We start from the raw sequence: 6,885 nt of genomic DNA, 5'->3' as shown, positions 1-6,885 counted from the left end.
GTTGAACCCTACTACATAGCCAAAAGTGGTATTTTCCATAAAGCAGTCTTTTTTATTCCTTCATTCTTTCAGCAAGTATTTCTTGAACTTCTATTATGTGTCAGGCACTGTTCTAGGCACTGGGAATACAGCATTGAACAAAGCAAAAATCCGTGTCCCCTTGGAGCTTACAGTTCATGTAAGTCACTTAAATTTTTTTTCCACGTTGAGTAGGAAATGTTACTTGGAGAAAAACGGTCTATACGGATTTGGATGAGATTTGTTTGTGAGTCACTTAATTTAAATGATAAACTGGATATATTGTGCTGCAAGTAACCTCTTTATCTATATCAGTCAGGGCTCTCTAGAGAAATGGAGCTAATAGTGTATATGTACATAAAGAGATTTATTTCAAGGAATTGGCTTATGCGATCCTGAGGACTAACAAACTCAAAATCTGTACAGCAGACAAGTCCTAAAACTGTAGGGCAGCCTGGCAGGCTAGAAACTCAAGCAAAAGTTGATCCTGCAGTCTTGAGGCAGAATTTCTTCTACAAAACTTCATTTTTGTCCTTAAGACCTTTCAACTAATTCGATAAGGCCCATCCACATTATTGAGGGTAATCTCCTTTACTTAAAGTCAACTGATATAGATATTTACCACTTCTACAAAATACTTTCTCAGCAACAGCTAGATTAGTGTTTGATAAAAGAATTCGTTACTATGGCCCAGCCAACCTGACACACAACACTAACCATCACACATCTACCCTATAAATCTATTAAGTGCTGATCCCATTCCAAGTTCTGAGATACACCATGCACAGTCCCTGCCCTCTGAAGGGAGGGCGTAAACCATTTACTTCAATAAATACATAAAAATATGAAGCTCTATACATCTATAAGAGAGGTAAAGAACAAGTGCTCACTTTGAGGGTCTGGAAAAAGAAACAGTACTTTTAGGTAAAGAAGTTGGAAAAAGCTGAAAACACAAAAGACAGTTGACCTTGTCCTTAGAGAATGGGTAAAATTAGAACAAGGAAAACAGGAGGTTGACTTCCTAGTAGAAGAAATGGCAAAAGCAAAAGTGTAGAGTCAGGAAAATGTGTGATGTATATAGAAACACGGAGTGGTTCAGTTGGGCTGGAAATATAGAGCACTCATCAAAACCTCTTTTATTTAGCTAGTGATTACTCAGTACTTGTTCAAGTACTTATTCCAAAGATATTAAAACATTTGCAGATGAAACAGAGAGATCAAGAGTCTCCTCCAAAGTCACACAGATAACTTTCACATACAAGTCAGTGCCATTTTCTTTCAGAAGCTACAGCTGATGCTTCAAAAATGATTTTTACCATCCCTAGGAAAGGAGACTATGCTTTATCTTTGTTATTTCAATTTACTTACCTTTGAAAAAGTCATGTTATTCTTTAATAAGTGGAAGAAATGTATTAGGTCCTAGCTTTCATAGGGATCGATGCCCTGAACAAGATGGTCAGGGATTTATATATCATAAAATTAAAACTTATTGCTTTTAGCACTCAGTCGAGGGTATCTCTTGGTTTGTGCTGTAATTAAATTGCCATGGTCAGGGGAATGGTATGCAGAAAGCAAGTACATATAGGAGCCACTGTGTTCACCAGAAAGTCAAGTTCACCCAGGACTCCTGTTATTTCACAGTTGTGCGCTTTTTATATTCCACTTGTTACAGTTCCTTTCAGCCATCACGTTTCCATGCCCCAAGCCCCTCCCTTATTTCAAGGAATAGCTGTTGGTCTAGCAAGTCACTATGAAATAGATATTGCCTGTGCCTTACTACACTACCAGCCTCCCCCATCCCTGCATTAAAGTCAGTCATCTTTTTGCTAACTTAGGAATTCATTTTTCTACTAATGACTTCACCAGCCGTGGGTTTGTTCCCCAAACTGATGGTTTTATGGCACTCAAAACAATGTGCCTGGTTTTGAGACTAGTGTTACATTTTAAAAAATTAAGAGAATTATAGGAATTATAGGATTCCAGACATTTGCCAAGCAAGTGTTTACGCAGTTTCATATCACGGTGAATTGAGCAGAAGCAAAGTAGACCTACCTTCCCCCTCTGCCCCTCCTACTTTCCGCTTTATGAAAGGGAAGCTGAGGACCCAAACCAGGAAGTGACATCATCAAGTGTATGGTTTCATATCTCCATAAAGTGCATTACTTTAATTAAATCTATCAAAGAGGCTAGTAAAAGGGAGGCTGGGGAGAAATGAGGTTATTGATCAAAGGTATTAGATAAATGGACATCACCAAGGAGTGGATATTCACAGATGTGTGGACCGCTCAAGGGGGATCAAAGTTCAACTTCCTCAGTGGATAGCCTGGACATTTGTCTTGTGACGAATATTTCCAAGGGCGGGGAGAATCAGAAAGTGTCTAAAGATTTAGAATCCCATTACTTTAAATTTACACAATGCTTTAGATGTATTGTGTACAATATCATCTTATTTCTAATCTCCACAACAATCCTATAGGACAGGCAAACCATAGCCTCACAGGCTATTGGATTACATTTTGGAGGGCAGAGTTCAACCCTCCACAGCACGTGAATAACCTGGTTAGCTGTGTGTCTAGGAAGGTACCTGTGTGTATTTCAGAAGGGCTGGTGTGGAGAGACAGACATGGAGCATCTTGGTGAAGATAAATGGTAATCACACGAACTAACTGACGGTCTTCGTTAAATAAAATTTCTCCTTCAAGAGTGGGTTTTAATCTACTGTAACAAGGTTTAGCTTATTGTTTTTCACTCTGGTCTCAGGATAAGGTCACATCCCTTCAGATAGAGAGAAGAGTATCCCCTGAAAAGAGTGTACATTCTCAAAGACAATCATCAGGGTAGAGGGCCTCAGAAAAGTACAAAAGGCAGGCTGAGGTAGGTAGAAAATAAGAAGCCTCACCTGCTTGATATTGGAACTAGAAGAGTATGAAAAGTCACTTCCGGACGGGTCAGGCTCCCATCTGTGGGGTGGACAGGGGTGTGGCAGCGAGGGGAGGCATCTGTTTCTTCCAGGACTTGAGAACACCACAAAGCTGGGTGGGAAAAGCTGCCCATGTCGCTGATCATTAAAGGAGGAAGTGCTGTCACGTGGGGAGAGTGCAACAAGTGCTTTACCAAGAAATTCCTTTGGGAACAGGAAGTTCCAAGTGGCAATGGGGTTAGCAGAGATCCAGCCCCTCCACCCCGGGATTCTAATCCTGCCATTGCCCTCCTTGGGAGACTTTACTCTGAGTTTGTTCAGGTGGGTTCCCTTGCATATTCACCGAGGGATAATATTTCAGTGATAAAGCCACGGAAGGGGGAGGGTGAATGCCAGCAACTTCTTCTTGATGTCCTCCAGAGAGGGAGCATTTCTCACAGTAGCGGTCCAGTCCTTTACAGTGCCTCAAATAGACACGATAACTAGTTGATTTCATCCAAATGGAGATCGAAGTCCAGTTTTCAGACCTGTGGTAACCACTCTCTGTACCTGCATGACTCTTCATTTCCCCAACAACTTTGTCCTTAATAGCTAGTGATTTCCAAGCTCTTGTTGAGTCTCAGACAGCATGTCATTCAAGCCTCACGATCTCCATAAAAGGTTATTGGATTATTCCCATTTTTCAGGGTAGAAAACTGAGGTTTGAATTGATCATGTAACTCGTCCAAGGCCACACTGTGTAAGCAGCACACCTGGACTTTCACCTGTATCTACTTCAGTAAAACTCTATGGTCTTGACCACCACACTGGGCTGCCTTCCTGGTTGCCTCCCAAAACATGTGACGACCTAATGGAGAACTTGATTTCTTTTTTCATGTTTAAAAGACTGCTTAGATAAGTTACCGGGAAACCCTCTCTGAATTGCTATCTGAGCTATAACTGTGTTCAAAATGAAATAAAGAAAAAGGTCACCCTAATGCTAACCTCCAAGAAAGCTTCAGTCAATTCAGCACCTTTTTCAAGCTGTAAATTTACTCCCCAAATTGTCTACTTAGATAATCATTTCCCTCTCAGAAAGAAAAAAAAAATGTAGACTGTTCAAACTTTTAATGTCTGCATCCCAAATAAATATCACTGTGGAAAAGTAGTTCAACAAGTATTTGCTGAGTGTTTTATGGGTTCTGTACCACACTAAGAATTGAACTGTTGCAAGCGGTAAGGGTGTAGATGGCGATGTTGACTACCATTGTCTGTGAGACCTGGTCCCTGACGTCAGAGCCGTAATAATTTCCACAGGAGCTGTGCTAACAAGTGGAAATTTAGAGGTTGAGACAGGTTAAAACACCTGACCAAAGCCAGATGTCAATATGAGAAAGACATGCTTGGGCCTTCTAAGGTTTATGTTTTTGGATTAGGAAGGTGAACACTTTTTGTGGAAGGTTCTGAAAATGAAAGAGAGGAGATTTAATTTGGCTTTGTGGGCAATTAATTAGGCCATTAAAGGTTTAGAATAGTAATATGTTGAAAAGATATGAAAAATCCAAATCAAGTGTCATAGTTAGGACATTTTTAATTTTGAAGGCTTTACTATCAGAAATAAATCAAATTAAGCAAAGTAAGAAAAAGTATAAGTAGAGAAATTTATTGGCTCATATAACAGGAAGTTCAAGTAATGGACTTCGGTCTTGGTTGTCCAGGCATTCAAATAATGTCATCAGCTCTCTCGATTGGCTTCATTCTTAGTCTGTCTCCATGTAATATTAAAATGTCTGCCAGGCTTACATGGGTTTTAGAGATTATGGCCCTAGAGAAAGAGCCTCTGCAGAAAAGGCACCAAAGTGATCTCTGATTGGCCCAGCTTAGGTCACATGCTCATCTCCGAAAACTCACTGTGACCAGAGGGATGAAGCTGCTTGATTGGCCGGGACTGGGTCACATGCAAGCCCTGAGGCAGGGAAGTGACTCTGGTCAGTCCTTCCCCCACCTCCTTTAACTGCAAGAAGTGAGTAAGATATTTACAGAATGAGGGTGGAGTAGTTTCTCAAAGGAAGAGATACTGTGCCCACACACACACACACACACACACACACACACACACACACACACGTGTATCACCCAAGCTTGACTTGAAGACATTTACAGTCTAAAATAGAGCACCTCTCTTTTCTTTAAACTGTAGTTTGTTCCTTTAAAAATTACTTTTATTCATTCATTTTATAGGTATTCAATGCTGTGAGACATAGCTCCTTTTTTTTTTTTTTTTTTTTGTGGTACGCAGGCCTCTAACTGTTGTGGCCTCTCCCATTGCGGAGCACAGGCTCCAGATGCGCAGGCTCAGCGGCCATGGCTCACGGGCCCAGCCGCTCTGCGGCATGTGGGATCCTCCCGGACCGGGGCATGAACCCGTGTCCCCTGCATCGGCAGGCGGACTCTCAACCACTGCGCCACAAGGGAAGCCCCATAGCTCCTATTTTTGAGTACCTACCACAGAAGTTTCCTATTTCTCTATACATAGATAGGTTGGGTTCTGAAAGTTAGTTGTAAATACTTTTGTTCATAACTGAATCAGTAGGTGTAGCAAAGCTAGATAATTGACCCCCAAAGACTCCTTCATAGTGTAAGTTTGTCAGTAGGAAGTGATGCCCAGCCTGGGATTATATTTCTTGCTCCTTCTCCTGTGCGTCTGGAGTGGGAGGCCTCTGGTTAGTTCTTGCCAATGGGAAGCGTGAGGAAGTGACGTGTGTCTCTTCTGGGTGGGATGGTTAAGAGGTGGGCGTGCCCTTTCCAGAGCCCCTGTCTCTATCTGTGAACTGAATGGAGAAGCTTCTAGGATCTAAAGGAGAGCTTAGTCATGAGAAACAGAGCTTCTGGCTCTCTGCACCTGAAATGTCATCCCACAAGCATCACCCACATTGAATTCTTACATGAGTGAGAAATATACCTTTATTGTGTTAAACCAACAGAAATTAGCAACTTACCTTAAGAAATACAGAAGAGGTTTAAACTTATCGTCCACATCCTCACTTCTACCACATACAATCGTGAGTGTGATCTTCAAAATTTAAAGCCAAGTATTCACTTCTTCTTACAGATATACCTTTCCTTCAGCATTGTTTCCAAAAATAACCAATTTATTTCATATGCAGGAAATCTGTTGAGTCAGGCCACCTCCTTCCCTGATAATTCCTCTAAGTATGGGGAATCCTTCAGTAGTTATGGTGCCTATACTCCCTACCTCTTCACTGAGATCCTTCATCCCACACACTATTCATAGCTTGTAACAGATCTCATCAGCAAGTTTACCCTGCTTCCCCTTTAAATTCTTTTACGAACTCATGGCCTTCCCTGTTCTGAATAAACACATTGCCACTAAAACTAGAGTCCTACGCTCAAGTGATATTTTGTTCATCAGTCACTTTCTATTGCTCTTAATGATTCTTGCTGATTGCCCAGGTAGACACAGATCCTTGCACCTGCTTTGTGAATAGCTCTTTGTCTTCAGAAAATTTTCTGCAGTCTTGTGAATTATGCCACTTAAAAATTTTAAATATACCCTATCTCATTTACATAATTATCATGTGCCTTTTCTTATTAGCACTTTCAATACCTTCCTTGCCTTTGCATTTAGTGAATATGATGGATTAATAATCTTTGCAAAACAGCTTGAAACCTAGGCACATAAAGCAAATATGCAGTAGAATATGAAAAAGAATGTGTTGACCCCAAAGACAACAACTGATGTCCTCTGTTGATGGTGAGCCCACCTGATATATTTTTATACTGTTCTTAGCTTTACTAACAGGGTGAATGCTCTTAGGTTGTAGAGTCTTGGAATGCCAAACCTAGAAGGGTTATCTCATTCAGTTAAATACTTACATTCTACACACACACAAAAGAGAGAGGTTGAGAGGGGAGAAAGAGATTCCTTATCACATGACTAAAACTTT

Source organism: Delphinus delphis, chromosome 4 (genome assembly GCF_949987515.2).
Source record: "Delphinus delphis chromosome 4, mDelDel1.2, whole genome shotgun sequence".
Taxonomy (NCBI): Eukaryota; Metazoa; Chordata; class Mammalia; order Artiodactyla; family Delphinidae; genus Delphinus; species Delphinus delphis.
The sequence above is the reverse complement of the archived record's forward strand: the minus strand, read 5'-3'. Positions refer to the sequence as shown.